General features: G+C 33.8%; 1 protein-coding gene across 3 annotated transcripts in view; it reads left to right on the top strand.

Annotated features, from left to right (window-relative positions):
- Dach1 (dachshund family transcription factor 1) overlaps positions 1-16,776 on the top strand; it is a 390,486-nt gene that overhangs the window by 146,458 nt on the left and 227,252 nt on the right. The gene's annotated exons all lie outside the window — the stretch shown is intronic.

Here is a 16,776-nt window from a genome sequence, read left to right as displayed (position 1 = left end):
AATTCGACTTTAACATACACATTTTTGTGCCTTGCTCTTTGTTTTTTTTAATGGAATGCTATAACATAGAATGACAGGAAATTAGATTTTAAAGGGCTTTATTCCCAAATATATGTTAGAAGGTATTCTTGTGAAAAGCTGAAGATGTAACTCAGTGATAAAATGAGTGCTCTGAGAGGTCTTGGATTCAGTTCTGGGTCCTAAAATAAAACCTCACACCCTCATGAAGTGGGAAAGAAGACACACAGTAGAAACTGAAGGTGCATGCATACTGATCTGAGTGCATACGGCTTTTATGTAATTCAGGGTTGTCTGTGGAGCTAGAAGAGAGCTAGGGTATAGAGTAGCACCAAGACTTTTTACTTTTGCATGGAAAATAACTTTCCTGTGGTGTTGTAGGAGTTAAGGCTCCTATGCTTAAAAACAAGACATCTTCGACAGGCTCATTAAATGAAGTGGCACAATCTCTGGCTCCATACATATTACAAATGAAATGATTTCATTTTTTTTGGCTGACTAGTATTCTAATGTATAGCCTACATTTTCTTTACCCATTCATCAGTTAATGGACACTTCCATTTCTCAGCTGTTGTAGCGGTGTTGCAGTGTGCTCGGCAGTACAGATGTTTCTTCAACATGCTAGTCTTACATCCTTTGACTAAATAGTCCCTGATGGGATCGTGCATCATCTAGTAGCTCTGTTCTTTTCTGTTTTCTATTGTTTCTCCACACTCACTATTGTTTCATGAAAAATCCCTTCTCATTTTTATTTCTGCATTTCTACTTCACAGAAAGCATATTTATTTCTACTCCATCATTGTATTCTATACTTACATTTCTTCTCTCCAAGTGCTCATTATTCTGCTTAACTACCTTCTGTCAATTAAATTGATCTTTTTGGATTTCACCTTTGATGCTTAATAATTTGCACATATATTTTAACAAGAGGTTACCAAATAAAAAATACATTTTAGTATGATAAGAATGATGACATTGCCAGATTGTGGGAAAACAATGTGACCAAAATGTTAAATTTTGGTACAGAACTTCATCTAAAATTATAGCTATTAATTATAAATGCTATGATTATCAGACTTTATTTAAAATTATGATCTCAGGGTAAACATGCATTCACCTAAAATATCATGGAAATTTTTTTTTATTTTAATGTGTTACTATATGTGTGCAGTGCAAATGTTTACTTCTTGTGCGGAGTTGGGATGTTGTTTACTTCTTGTGCGGAGTTGGGATGTTGTTTACTTCTTGTGCGGAGTTGGGATGTGCTACATAACACACCCCCACTCATTTTCTCATTCCTGATGCCTTTTCTCTCTCCACTTTCCTCCATCTTTTGATGCTCTTTGCCTTTAAGAATCAGCTATCTCCATATTTCCTGCTGTACATATTTTATTTAGTATTTTCCTTTTTTACTTTGAGATCATAATGTTAATATAAATAAGACACAAGTTTACATAGTACATGGTTTTTCTTATAATATTTTTTAATAATATTTAATTTTTATTGATTGCATAATATGTGATACATAATGATATATAACTACTTATGAAAAATCCATTCAAATAAATATTTCTTATAAATAGTACTGCCATCTTGCATATTGGTTAACAGTTTTTATATTTCTTATTTCTACATGAATATATGTGTTTGTTCTTTTGCAGATTATGAATATCCATTAAAGGTTTTCAGATGAAATTCATAAAGATATTGCAGCAACTGTTTTGTTTTTGTTTTTGTCTTTTTGAGACAAGATTTCTTTACATCATTCTGGTGGCTCTTGAGTTCACTTTGTGGCCCAGATTGGTCATGAACTTGCAACAATCCTCCTGCCTCAGGCTCCCAAGTGCTAGGATTACAGGCATGTGCCACAACATCCAGCCTGTTTTTAAATTTTAAGTCAAATGCTAGTTCTGTATATTTGAATACATGTCAGAAAAGTTCCTAAGAAATAATTTCCTATATTTAAAATTCAAGAACTTTGCTTTTAAAAGCTAATTTTCTATGAACTACTCTTAAACATTAAGCTAAGATGAAATGAGGGCTGTGGCAAATTTGTAAACATCAAAGTGTATTATTTTTTATTGTGAATATAAAGTTCGCCTCATTAAATCCAAGAAAGTGGTGATGAGAACATCTTTCTTTCCATGTTATTAGAATATTAGTGTATCTGTGGGCACAGAACTGGTCCAGGTACTCAGAGTGCTATCCTAAGTGTGAACATCTTCAAATGTAACCAAGTAATTTAAGGTATTTTATTTTTTAAAGTTCTTCAGCTTGCTCTTTGCATCATAGGTCAATTTTTTTCTTTGCTTTTTATTTTTCCATGTTCTTAGTCCATTGACCTGCTCTGCTGACATATGGAGTACATATGGGGGAGGCCAATGCATGCCCAGTGTGTGTGTGTGTGTGTGTGTGTGTGTGTGTGTGTGTGTGTATGTGTGATGTTCACAGACATTAAGAATATATTACTTTGGGAGGTCAAGCAAACAGTGACTAAAAAACAATAGAAAAGTTTTTATAGTTTAGACTAAGATCATGTAATTGATTGTTCTATTCAGAACAAATTCAGAATTATAAATAAATAAGTGGAGTATTGCTTTTAATTTTTGATGAAACACAAATTTAGGTGGAACAAAGCTCATAGTTTTACACATTTAGTAGTAAAATTTAGATGGCAGAGCTAATATAAGTTTTAATACCCATACAGAATAACTCATTCTTATGCATATGAGAGGTACACAGGTCAAGGACTCTCTGCAAACTTTACAAAAGTTAAAAATTAGAAAAAAATCCTTGAACTAATTTTAAAAAGTCTTCTATAGCAAGATTCTATTACTTTCTTTTTAAATCTTGTTCAGATTGACAGCTTATGTACTAAGAGGGTTTGTTAATAAGCCGCTCACACACCACCCAGCCTAGGTGTAGTAAATCCTGCTGATGAGCCTCGTACAGGGGCAGAGCTATCGCTCTGTAGAAACCCTTTCTATAGGAGATGTACGTCTCTTCCTCTACTAAACACGGCACCTGGGATTTAATAGAATTCATTATTCAGCTCTAAAGGAGCAAGCCTTGAGTTTGGGAAAATGGAAAGGCAGGTTTTTTTTTTTTTAATGTCAGGATAAATGTTTACAAAAATGAGACAAAGTTGAAAATGTTTGGGGAAAAATATTCAGAATTGTAGCTCTTCTTCACACATAGAACTGCTGGGCCCTGAACTTCGCCAGAGGTTTGCAATTTGGGGAATGTAAAAGGGCAACTTAAACATTTTAATCAATGAAGTCCAAATGGCACGTTTCTAATATTCAGATATCCAGAATCTGTTTGGAATTATTTATGTTGGTTCATACTGTATTTCTGGAATAAAATACTATCAGGGCCAGGAATAAGGCTCAGTGGCACAATGCCTGCCTGGCAAAAATAAATAAATAAATAAACTAATTAATTAACTTGATTAAATGCCCTCCTACACATACACATTTTACTTCTAAACTATTTAGAGCTTTAAATGTTGATTTTTCTTGTAGTTTGACAAATAGTTTTGTCTGCACTGAATATCCTTTAAATGCTCACCAGCTTTCTCGTTCTTATTTAAACGTACATGCACAAACGCGCGCGCGCGCACACACACACACACACACACACACACACACATTAACCTGCTCTTCATTGGCAAATGCATATCATATTTGAAAAAATAGCAAAGTGCAATTAATATGTAATTGAATCACATGTGGGAAATAAATGGTGTCTATACTAAATGTGATCATATATAGCACTTCACACTATAGTATATTTTTTGTATCCTTTTAATCTAACATCTTAAATAAGAACTCAGATTTTAGCTTAAAATGTACCATTATTTATTCAATTCAATAAAATTATATGAAACTTTCAAGATTTGCTTTTGAAGTTTTTCTTTCTTTTTTTCTTTTAGCACTGGGAATTGAACTCAGAATCTCATGCTTGCCAGGTAGAGACTGTACTGATGAGCTAAATCCTTGGCCCAATTTTGCAAATTTTCTCTCTGTCTTTCTGTTTCATATTTCCTCAGTGAACTAATAGATTTTCAATATAAAAGTCTTGATTTAATGAATATTCATATTTTAATTGCCATATGGCTAAGTAAATCTCAAAAAATATTATATATACATGTTTTTTTCTATTCTTGTTTTATTCGTATATTAACTTTGCTCATGTGATGGATATGCTGTGATATTTTTATTTAATTTTATCTTTTGGGACAGTAGTTTTGAGACAGTCTCACTATATAGTTCAGTCTGGCCTTGAACTGGCTTTGTAGCCCAGGCTTGTCTTGAACTCATGGCAATCCTCCTGCTTCAGCCTTCTGGGTTCTGGGATTACAGGCATGAGTCATCATGCCTCAGCTTGGTTTGATTTTAAATCTCTTAATTACTAATGAATTTAAAAATCTTTTAATACTTTTTAATTAGCTACATATTTGTGTTATTTTTCTATTTATGCTCATTTTGCATGCAATGTTTTATTCTTTACTGTCTACCAACTAAGAGAAATAATTATGCTTTCCCTTATAAACTTTTCTTAATTTGTAACTTTTGCAACATTTGTTTTCCTAAAAAAGTATTACATTTATATGTAGATCATTGTGCTAATTATTTTCTTAGTAGTTTCTGGCATTAATGTCAAGCCTTTAAAGTGCTTTTTTACCCTTAGGGTCATATTCTTTGAATTTTTTGTAATTTTTTAAAAAATGTATACATATAGTCATTTTGTAGTAATTTTTAGACGTGAAAGCACTCAATGTACACTTTTTAGCTGAGCAGCTACCTCAGCTTTCCTACTAGCTAGTTCATTAGTTCTCCATTGCCACAACAAAATACCTGAGGCAATTATACTGTACTGAGAAAAAGGCTATTTCAACCTAAACTTCTGGAAGTTCCAGTTTAAACTCAGGTGTCCCACATGTTCAGGCCTTGACATTGTGAAGAAGGAATATCGCAGTGCAAACCGCTCAGCTGAGGAGCCAGGCAGCAGCAGAGAAAGAGAGGTTGGTGTCCAGTAACCTAACCACCTCCTACCAAGTCACACTGCCCAAAGCTTCTACCATCTCCAAAAAGCATCACCTTTTGGTCCATGGGGACCAAGACAGTGATCCAGACCTTCAGGGGCCACTCATCCAAATCACAGCCTCTAATTGACCCAATGCCACTTTTCAGTGATAGAGCTTTCGAGCAGCAATAAATGCAATGTTTTAGGTCTTTCATTTATATGCATGAATATATAGGAGAGGATCTGTGAGAATTTATAATGTTTGTCCTGTCTGACAACAAAGTTTTTTTTTGAAATCCAGAGGAGCTTAACTCAAATGATTATAAACCTGTACTTTATTATGTAGATGGAAATTAAAGTTTTAAGGACAAGTTGTCTACCTTTTGAAACTCAGTTCAAGAGAACACACATTTGGGTATAGAATATATTGGCTGATTATTTCCAGCTCCATGGATTATCCTAGCTTTTTAGAGGGTATTCTCTTTACAATCACATCATTTAAAGAGTCAAGACAAATCAAAAGTATTCAGTCAGTGGTAAGGAGACTCCAAAGGAGGTAACAACTCAGGAACCTTCTACTTTATGAATATTATCAAATCGACATCAAATGAAACACCCTGACATGTTGTAGTCCCAGGCTTTCAGGTACTTAATTACTAAAGCAGTGTAGAGTCAGATGGCCATAAATCAGCAGTGAACATCCATTCCTTCTATGGACTATTCATCCATATTTAAATTTAATAGATACTTATTAAGCTCCTACTTTGTGCCAAACAGATTTTCACACAAGGAAAATACACAAATACATGGAACATTTTAAATCCCTCCCATCCTGGAATTGTCAAGGACAGACATGTATCAGTAAATAAGCAAATACATAATATTTATGAGGAAACCTTAGGATAAAAATGAAGCAGGTGAGAGAGGGGGAGCTATCCAGCAGACCGATGTAACTTCCTGTGGTGATCAGGGAGGGTAAAGCAGGGGATAGTTTACTCAAGGCCATTCTAGGTTCAAAGGAATAAACCTGTTTTATTTTTAAAATGGTAAGCATATTTAAAGTGGTTCAGTAGAAATGCAATCTTAAAGTGAACTCCAAAAATCTTTCAGATGTTGCCAGATTTTGATACAAGTTTCTTGAAGGCTGAAGCATGTTTATGTTTAGTATGGCCATTCCCTACAGACCTTAGGTCAGAGAGACCTGATTGCCTTCAGTTCCCCAGATTTATCAATGTGTAGTCTATTCAAGTACTTTTGCTCACACCAGGAACCACTCCACTCATCTGCAAAGTGTGCATATTGATAGTAGCTGTGCTATAGGATTATTGTGACTATTAAGTCATATAATGCATGCTAAAGCATTCATCATAATGTTTGCATAATAAATAGAAGTATAAGAGAGATAGCTCATGATTTTTAATTCCAATATTGACAATAATAGCTAAATTAAACTTCATGGCAACCTCTTGAAAACCTCTTGAAAAAATTATGGGGCATTACACTTCACACCATCACATACTAATGTTGTAACAAGCTCTTTTCTTTCTTTGAAGACCTCATTCTAGTTGCTCAATGTCTGCCTTGTCTTTTATAATACAACCTAGCTCATCTTCATTGGTTTAATTAGTCATCCCTGCGAAGCACAATGATTTAGTACCCTTTGTACTAGAGAGTTCAAAGGGTTTCACAAGAAACATAGTTCATTACTGAAAGGCCTTGCATTATAGCTGGGATGAAAATATATCTAGAACATACCTACATAAGGGTTTCACTTATGCTATACAAATGGACCTTTGGTTAAGTTCCTAACCACCAATCATTCCCAGTACACTCCCCAATTTTTCTGCATGGAGTCCCTGGATTGTGACATTTTGATGTGGTCTTCACTCTGTTAGTCAATTGTACTTATAGTTCATGACAAATGCCTTTCCTTTCCTTGTGTGATCTAAGTTTATTCATTTATTTTTCTTTTTTAAGTCACTTGATTAGTAGTGACATAAGTCTATCTTCTGGAGAGAAATTTATTTTGTTGTCTTTTTCATAGTATTTAGGGTCTGCCTTTAATTCTCCAGTTTCTACCTGACCTGTGGGTATGCACTAACGGTGCAGGAAAAGAGAACACACTTGTGGCTAGTGTTTAGATCTACAGTCCTAAACTTTGAAGGTAGTTTGTTGGTCTAAGATTAAGGCAGATTTTTCAATATTAGATAGCATACTAATAAGCAGAGAGATAAATTGACTGTATATAAAAATTGAATATAATATGGAATTCTATCTTGTTTAAAAAATAAAAATGTGATAAGTACAATGTGCCCTAGAAATATCTCTAGTATATTGTTTGGCATGAAGTTTAACCAAGAAACAGTTTGCGTACTTGAAGTAATGATAAGAATAATTAACCTTTTATACGTTCATGTTATGATTAACACTTCTTTGCCTCAGTTCCCATAATTTTAAAATGAAAACAATATCCCAACTTACACATTTCTTGAAATTAAATGACAACATACACATAATGTGCCCAAAAGAATCACTACCTTCTATAAATATGTCATGGCTACATATCAGCTATCTTACTTTCATCAATTTAAGCCATATCATTAAGGCAGATTTATTATTTTGTAGTATGTTTCAGGTAGTGAGAAAGGAAGGGAAAAAGGAAGGAAGAGAGAGAGGGAGGGAGGGAGGGAGGGAAAGGAATCTGAGTCGGCCTAATGATTGGGATTTTAGAAGTAACCTTTGTCTACTATTCAGGGAAAATGAAAATCCAGATGGGGGCCTGGGGATTTAGCTCAGCGGCATAAAAGCGCCTGCCTTGCAAGCACGTAGTCATGAGTTCGATCCCTGGTACCGATAAAAAAAGAAGAAAATCCAGGATGAAACAATGTCTATTCAAAGATGAAAAGACAATTGTCAGTGTCTTCTCCAAATCTCCTCCAAATCAGGAAATTTGTATCATAATTTCTTAAGATATCAAATGTTAGCATTAAAAGGCCATTCATGAAAGAAAACACTTTCATAAATTATTAAGTAGAATTTAATGAGCTTAAGTCATATTATCAGCAATGTTTGCTGTTTATGCTATGTAATGAATTAGAATTCTATTAAATCTGTACATATTGAAATACCTTCTAGTGTCTTATCATCCTTTCCTTGGTTCATAGGCCTAGAATGCTTATTGAGAGTGGCAACAGTTTGTGGAGAAGTTCCTAAATTTTGGGAACTGGTACCTGAATCTCTATTTGAAGGTCACATTTTTGACAACTTTCTATGTGGTACATACAAGAGAGGAATAGAAGATGTATTTGTTTTATAATAGTTTCTCAAACAAATTAGCTATGTACATTTTCTCCAGAGATGGTGTACAAATAACTTGTCAGTGGAAGGTAAAAACATGCATTTTAGGTGGAGTCAGCCATCTTGTCTCTGCATTCTGAAGTAAGAAGACAAGGTTTTCTGAGTCCTGATTTAATAAGTTCCTTCTTTAAGTGTCACTGGAAAACACAAATGTGTGGATTAATAGTTTAATACAAACATAATTATTGTTTCTACTCTTGGTTTCTATGTGAAGAAATTTATAGCAAATTGCTGTTTATATTCTGACTTACCATGCTTTTATGATTGTGATTGCTTTCATACAAAAAGATTGGTGCACACTTATAGATTTTCTCCTTAATGTTACTGTGCTATAACTTTTATAAATGTATTTTCCTGCAGTTCAAAATATATGATAATAATCATGATTTTGATTGATACCATAAATATAGCAAAAAGAAATTAAACCTAGTGGAGTAATTGGTCAATTCTCTTGTTACAAATACAAACCCCTGGTACAGTAATATATTGAGCAAAAGATAGATTATTTACTGGTTAGATTACAATTTCATCCATAAAATTGATTATAGCCTGCCATTATAGTTTTTGTAAAGTCTCCTAAAATAAAGTATCAACAAAAATACATTTAAACTAAGAAAACAATTCATAATATACCATAAGTGATTGAGAAAAAAATCATTATCTATTACATGTATAAAACCTTCCTCAACATCACAAACAGAGATGCTACAGGGAGAGAGATGATACAATGTATGAAACTATTAACCAGTAATTATGTACTAGGCTTGAAATAGAATGAAACATGTTTTTGAGTAATTTGAAGCGTCATTACAGAAATGTGTCAGAAAGGTGGGTATACTTCAGTTAATGCTTCTTCGTTAGTACCTGCCCTTCTACAGTTTCGAATTCCTCTTTTACCACACTCATCCTTCTAGAAAAATCCCTATAATGGTGTCCTCATATCACTCATGTGGATGTCATCTACTTATTCACCATGTATTTCCCAAAATAGACTGTGAACTACTGAAAGTCCAGGGCAGCATCTTACTGATATTTCCAATACTTGTCTTAAAGTCAGACACATTAACAGGCTCTTTAATGTTTGCTAAGTTAATAGGCAAATATGCTTCAGTGTTGGGGCTTGACCTCCGGAGTCAGATTGCCTTGGTTCACATCTGACTCAGTTGTTTTACATTTGTTGGATAACTAGCAAGTCATTTTCTTTTTTGGTGTCTCAATAACCTCATCAGTAAAATAAGATTAAAGACAATATATGTCACAAAGGTTTGCTCTGGGTGTTAAACACGAGCACATCATGAAGTTAGTAGAATACTTGTAATCAATGAAACATAACTTTCAGTATTTTATTATTTTATCTACTCTTTCAAAAACTGGAAATATTTAAGAAGAGGACCTTCATGTGCTAGAAATGGGATACACTTCGAAGGAGAGTTTGATATTGCTTCGTTATAAAAATAATTTATGCCTCCTGGGGAAAATTAGATATTATCTGCAAAATCAGAGTGATTGTAAGTTATAGCCACTACATTGTTATGAACAGGGTCTAGCAGGTCCCACTGAAATAAAAGCTTGAGTATATACTTTCATTGCAAACAAAATATAACCAACAGTATTTGGTAAGAGATTCTAATCATCTGATATCCAAACTGAGAAATTACATGGAAGGGAGGAATTACATGAAATAAATTATCTTGGAGGCCATTACTTGTATAAACGTTGGTTTAGATGTGGCATATTTTAGTTGGATTATTGTTTAAATTTTTGTTTGTTTTTTGAGAAAAGGTTTCATTACGTAGTGCAGCTGACCTTCAAACTGATTTATGTAGCTCAGGCTGGCCCCAAACTCACAGTGATCTTTTTCCTTCAGCTTCTAAATATATTTAGTATTAAATGTAAATTTTCACACTATGATTTGAGGCATGGAAACCATTAGGAAAACAAGGAAACATGTATTAACCTTTCCTAAACTTTTAGAAAGTCATTTATAATTGATTTTAATTATTTTAGGATTTGTCCTTTACAAAATTCTAGTAGGCCTTTGTACAAGTAGACTCATCTTGTTCAGGCAAACTTTCAAGAAGTAAAGAAAATTATAATGTGATTGCAAAGTTTAAAATATTTAGTTCATAGCTAAACATGTCACTAAGTGATTTTGGAGACACTATGAACTCTGGGTAGAATATATATGTGGGTGTATACTGTGTTCTACAGATAGGTAAAAGTAAAGAGTACTGTTGCATTTTCATGTCTTTAAATTTTAAATGACATTAAGTCTTATAAAATATTCACAGAATAGATTTTCACTGATAAATCCTTTGGTGCACTTCTAAGGGGTTATTTGCCATTGATGCAAAATGAGGCAAGGTTGTATTAGGTGTTGATTTGTTAAAGGTTAAATTTAAGAAATACATGGTTTAAGTTAAAGAATCTCAACATCATTTATTAATTCCAAGGTTAACATTAGCAATATATTTAATGAATTTTTTGACATTGTCTTTTATAGACTCTAAAAAACAGATTAAAAATAGAGTGTATAATCTACAAAAAATACTAGTGTTTTTGGCTATCATTAATTGTTAATACTTAACATATGCATGCTTGAGAATGGTTCAGTTGTACTGCATAATAGCTCAGGACTTCTCTTTGAAGGACCATGTTCATGTCTTTCTATAATTAAACATGTATGTATGACAGGGTCCTGCTCAAGTGAGATCTTGTTTTCCAGTCTGGGTTTGAGCTTTGGATCTTCCTGTTTAAGCCCCCCAGAATGCTGGAGTTAGAGGTGTGGACCATCACGCCTAACTACAGTTCAATACATTTTATTTCTCATTTTGGGGTCACTTCTTATTCATTGCATAGTACCATTAGCTAACAGGAAACTTCAAATGTTTTCTCTTTGCCTTTGGAGACAGGTTTTGTTTTGCATAGATTTCTCGAACTATTTCAAGCCTATACAAGCCTATGAGTTCTAAGGTTGGAGAAAATAATAATTCTTCAGCAGAGAAGCTAATTTCAGTTTCTATTTATTTTTTCATTTGTGATTATTTCAGTTTATTGATGTTAATCATGTATTTTGAATAATTATCAACTCTTGTATTTCTTTGACTTGAGTGTCAAAATATCTCTGGTTAGATGACTAAATGCTTTGTGAGTCTTTCCTTTAGAGACAATTATTTCTAACATTGTCCTGTATTGCATTTAAATTACAGAAGTTGGTTATTCATGTATGCAATTATATTTATAGATAACTTTAACCAAAATAATCAAGTGCTATTGGTCACTACAGAGATGTAAGTGTTAAAAAAAAGGCATTCTTTCATTTAATAGAATATGAGAATTGATATTTTTCTGTCCCCTGGAGAATAACTCTCATGTGGAAATTCTCTTGTGCCATAAAACATATGGAACATAGGTCAGTCATGTTTGGAGCAAAGTTATTCTCATAATTTTAAATTAAATCGTACTATTGGAGAGAATCATTCATTTCAAGTACAAGTCTCTAAATAAATAAAAGCCATAGAAATAATAGGCTTTTGGGTGAGCTTGGTTTAATGTTTAGAAGTTTGTAATGTGTATTATCATAGTAAAAGCTCAGGGAACTTGGCCCCAAAACAAAATACAAAAAACAAAAAGTTTTGAGCATTTGTCAGATTCTTCCACAAAACTTTCATATGCTTGATAGGTTTAATTTAGCATTCCTCAAATGAGTTTCAGCATAAATGCTTTTTATTAAAGGAAGTTTTTCCACAGAACATTTTTGGGTTGTTTATCTGTGTACTGTTCAATTCAGGGCGTAATGTTTTCTGCTCAGGTGCTCTGTAAGCATCCCCGGAAAACTTTTCATTCTTGCCTCGGTGAACCCTCTATTTTAGTCATTAAGAGTCATCTGTTTGATACTGGGCAGCGTGGTACAAGCCTGTAGTCCCATCATTCCTGGAAACTGAGGCAGGAAGTCACAAGTTCCTTTGGTCCAGCCTGAAGAATATAGTAGGATTTAGGGAGTGCAAATAAATTCTTACAGAGTAAAGGAACAAGATTCTTTCTTTCCTAAATGCTTGTTTGTGGCCCAGGAGTCATTTCCGTTTTCATTTACGCCCATGCATGCTTTTGCCACAGTGTCACCACATGTACTACTGAATTTTATCTTGCTCTTCCAAGAAAGGTTCATGACTACAGATTCTTCCATCCCTAATGTCTAATCCAGGGGTTACACCGAGTATCTCTCTTCTCTCAGATAAATGAATGAATGGAAAGAGCTGAATGAAGCCTTTATCTGTTTATGTTTTTCTTCAGCCAGGGATTTGGCCTCAAACTTTCTTATGAGCAGCTTCCTTCACATTTTCCATTTTGTAGCCATCACAGCTTATTTCTTTGTTTGTTTGCTTTTTGTTTTTCTTTCCTAGATTGTGCTTGTTTTTCTGCCTGAACTTGGAAGGAGAACTGAACATAATTTCTCAAAAATTATTGAACAGATTAGGAAACGGTGTTTTTTGAGAAGTTCAAATGTTAAAAAATCCCTCTGACACTTCAGTTGCATCTTACTCCTTTAATACATTTATCTTCTTACTAATTTTTATCATGCGTCTTTAAACGTTGGGTTTTGGCTTCAGTATAAATAGACATAATAAATAAATTAGACAGTGTTGGTCCATCTTATCAGTCATAGGAGAGCAACGCAGAAATTAGTATAAGATTGAATGATATAAACTAAAGAAAGAGGACTGCCTAAGATGCTCAGTCTAAAAAGGAAACCTTTTTATTGACTTTGGACATCTCTAAACCTCTGAAGATTATTTAAAAATATCGAAGTCTGTATGGTAGCTCATGTGTGAAGCTGAAAAAAGTTTGAATGTCTTAAGCTGTATTTTCATTATGATTAATTGAGTTCTTTTTGATTAGGAGATTTTCACTTTCTCTGGTCTTCTGGGATAAAGGTAGTCACTGGTGTAGTTAAAACCGGGTTGAGTGTGGCCACCATGCGGCCACTGGACTTTTTTTTTTTTTTTTTTTTTTTTTGTCTTTTTTGTTTTTATCGGTACCAGGGGTCAAACTCATCACCGCACACTTGCAAGGAAGGCGCTTATGCCGCTGAGCTAAATCCCCAGTCCCAGCTACTGGACTTTGTAACAGAAATGGTTTTGCTGAACATTTCACTTCCTGTTTAAATTTTTGTTTTGTTTTCCAAGAATAACTGATTTCTAGCACAATGTATCAAACATTTTAAAATCTTATGATGTTCAGAAAATGTAAGGAACTTGATTATGGTTATACCTTCTAATAAATTAGTAAAGCAAGTATTACAGCTTGGTCTGCCTAGGCAATAAAATAGGTGCTTTTGGACACAACATCAAGTAGAGTATGCTTTTTTTTTTTTGGATGTTCTCTAAAGCTTTGACTGAAATTTCAATAATCAAATATTTTACAGTTAAATTATCCTTGTTAGTCATACGAATATTAGAGACCCTCTAAATAGTGACTAAGGTTTCAGTTAGGGTAAAATGCCCTACCTGTCAGTAGGAGAACCTAATGAAGGAATGGAAAAGTCTTACCTGGTTTCTCTGCACTAAGAAGTTGTATATTACTTTAGAGAAAAATCCCAGTAGTGTTGTTAGTAAGAAGGTAAGCGATTTGACGAGTCTTTCTAATCTTTTCCTTAGTTCCTTCCTTCTTTGCTGGGTTTCTTAAAACTGCACTCCCACCCAAATGTAAAGTAATCCCCTGTAGGATGTTAGTTGATGACTTTATGTTGTTACCACCACCAAGGGTATTTGCATTTTAATAGAAGGTTTTGAAAGAACTTCAAGCTTTGACTCTGAAAGCAATAAATCTCTATTGGTGGAATTTGAGGCAAAGTGATGGATTGGGTAAGAGATACCTGTGATGAAAGGAGCCCACTGGGTCTGTTCTAATCACAGTGTGAGCTAAAGTGTTGCTACTTAGTATCCTGACTTCTTCCAGAGTAAAACCTGTTAGGACAGTTCCTGTGGCTTGCATAATGATGTACTCCTGAACAGCTTCATTTTCTTTCAAAGCAAAACAAGTTAAAGAGCTAAAAATTCAAGTCTTTTAACTTAGCTTTTCATTTTCCGCTTCCTCTAAGTTATCTCACTAGAGATTGTCTCAAACCTTATTTATTTATTTATTTATTTATTTTTCTGGTGGGGTTGAAATGTGCATTTAACATTACACTTAGACTCAAACCTTCCAACCTCATGTCCTGCTTTTTTTTTTTTCTTTTCCTTTCTTTTTCTTTTTTCTTTCTTTCTTTTTTTTTTTTTTTTTAAATATCCTGGTAGTTTTGTGGACCACTAGAAATGATAAAATAAGATGCCTGAGGACTTTGGATGAAATGGCTTCACAAATAATTTCATATTTATTTAAATAAATATAGTGAGAAAGGCACTAAATTTAAAAAGACACCTGCATATTTTATGTATTTTCTGCCTTGTAATCTTAAAGCAGAATAGATAAGCAAATTACTGCAGTCCCTCCAGAGTCACAGTAAAGTTGCGCATTGTGTATTTATTGTGGTTCCTGTCAAGACCACCAGAACTCGAAATGGTCAATAAGAAGAATGGTTGACATTTAGTTAGGTAAAATAAAGATGAGGAAAATTTGGTGTAGAAATGTTGAGAAAGTAGACAACATGTGTAAATGGTGTAAGAGGAGACCAAAGCAACTCAGGAAATTGTAATTAAGAAATTACAAAGGACGAAATATAAGTCACAAATTTATGAATAAAAAACTTGTAATTGGGGATGTAGGCTTGGGCCCCCTTAGAGAGCCTGGTGTATGCCAAAGAATATGAAGAAAAAAACTTGATTAATCAAATGTAAATAATAGTCAAAGTTGCATTTTAGAAAAATCCTTCTGGAATCAGTGTACAGTTGTCTACATTCTGGACTCCAAGCTGTAGAGTGGGATTGATTTGGATAGAGATGTTGGAAGACATTAGGAATCTATAATAGTACATCAAATAAGAAATGCGTGACTGATCTATATAAAAGGGACCTAAAAAGGAGATTAGATTTAAAAAACCTTCATAGCGATGATATGTGAGTGTGAGAAGGAAAAGATCTTTCTGTATCCTGAAATTTTGGCTCAGTTAAATAGGTACCATTTTGCTGTAACAGGTTCTAATGGAGCAGATGCTGATTTTAGATTTGGACAAGCTGAATCTTAGATTATTATAGAAAGCCTAAGCAGCAGTTCTAGTAGACAGATGTCATTCTGTCTGGATCCCAAGAAGACGATCTGAACCATAGATGTCTAGTGAACCACTAGTCTTAGCATCTCAGTAATGGCAGTAAAAGAGATCACTTGAAAAGAATAGAGATTATCAGAGGACTGTTGATTGACCCTAGGAAAATAGTAAGAATTAAACTGTCAACAAAAGCAAAATAATAATGAAGACTAAGTAGCTAGACAGGTTTTTTAGTAGAAGTAAGAAAATATCCCCATAGGTTAACAAAACTGACAAAAATTTGCAAACAATCTTTTTGCTCTCCCTAAAGCCTGGAGAATCTGACCCCCACAATAAATCTGTCTCTCTCAATCTCTATCCTTGCTAATTGACTTGTTTTAATTTATCCGAAATATTCTATATGCTCTCCTACATTTTCAAACTTTCATTTTATTTTTTGTTTCCTCACCGCAAGATACTTTCCTACTATTCTTTTCCATATTTATTTCATTCTCTGAACTTTCTTCTAATGCTTCCACTGCCATCTTTCTCACCCAGATACAGAAAAACCGTCATCCTGCCCAAGTTCCAATTAGTATACAGACGGCAGTTTTCTTACGAGGCTTACCCACCACAATTTGTATCATAGTTATTTATGTGCCAAATTCTTTCCCCTTGGAAAGGGGTGTCAACTCCAGAAGAGTTAAGAACTCATTTGCCCAAATTAGCATCCATAGTGTACTGCTTCAAAAACAGCAGGTGCTTAGTAGTTATTTGTTCAGTGACCACATACATTACTTACACAACTTAGAAGGGATAAACTCTTGGGATCTTCTGATAAGGCAAAACTGAAGCAAACATGGAAATCCTTCATCCTTATGGAAGATGTATCTGACGGTATTGATATACCTGTGTGCACACTGACTAAATAAATGAGAGGGCATTTCACAAAGGCATATTTATAACATAGAGGCTCAACATGAAAAAACAGTGGTAAGAGTGTTTCAGAAATTACTTATATATGCTTGTCATTGTTTTTAAACAAAAATAGTGAATACTTGTCCCCTCTTCACCTACTTTTATAATTTTAAAAAAATCTTGTATAAATACCACCTAAAAGATAAGTAGTGTCAAACACTATTATTTACAGCACTATAATTTATTCCAAAAGTAGATATAAGATGCTAGAT

The sequence above is a fragment of the Cavia porcellus genome, unplaced genomic scaffold, assembly GCF_034190915.1.
Source record: "Cavia porcellus strain 051 isolate PalLab524CR breed Dunkin Hartley unplaced genomic scaffold, mCavPor4.1 scaffold_4, whole genome shotgun sequence".
NCBI classification, from domain to species: Eukaryota; Metazoa; Chordata; class Mammalia; order Rodentia; family Caviidae; genus Cavia; species Cavia porcellus.
The sequence above is the reverse complement of the archived record's forward strand: the minus strand, read 5'-3'. Positions and strand labels throughout refer to the sequence as shown.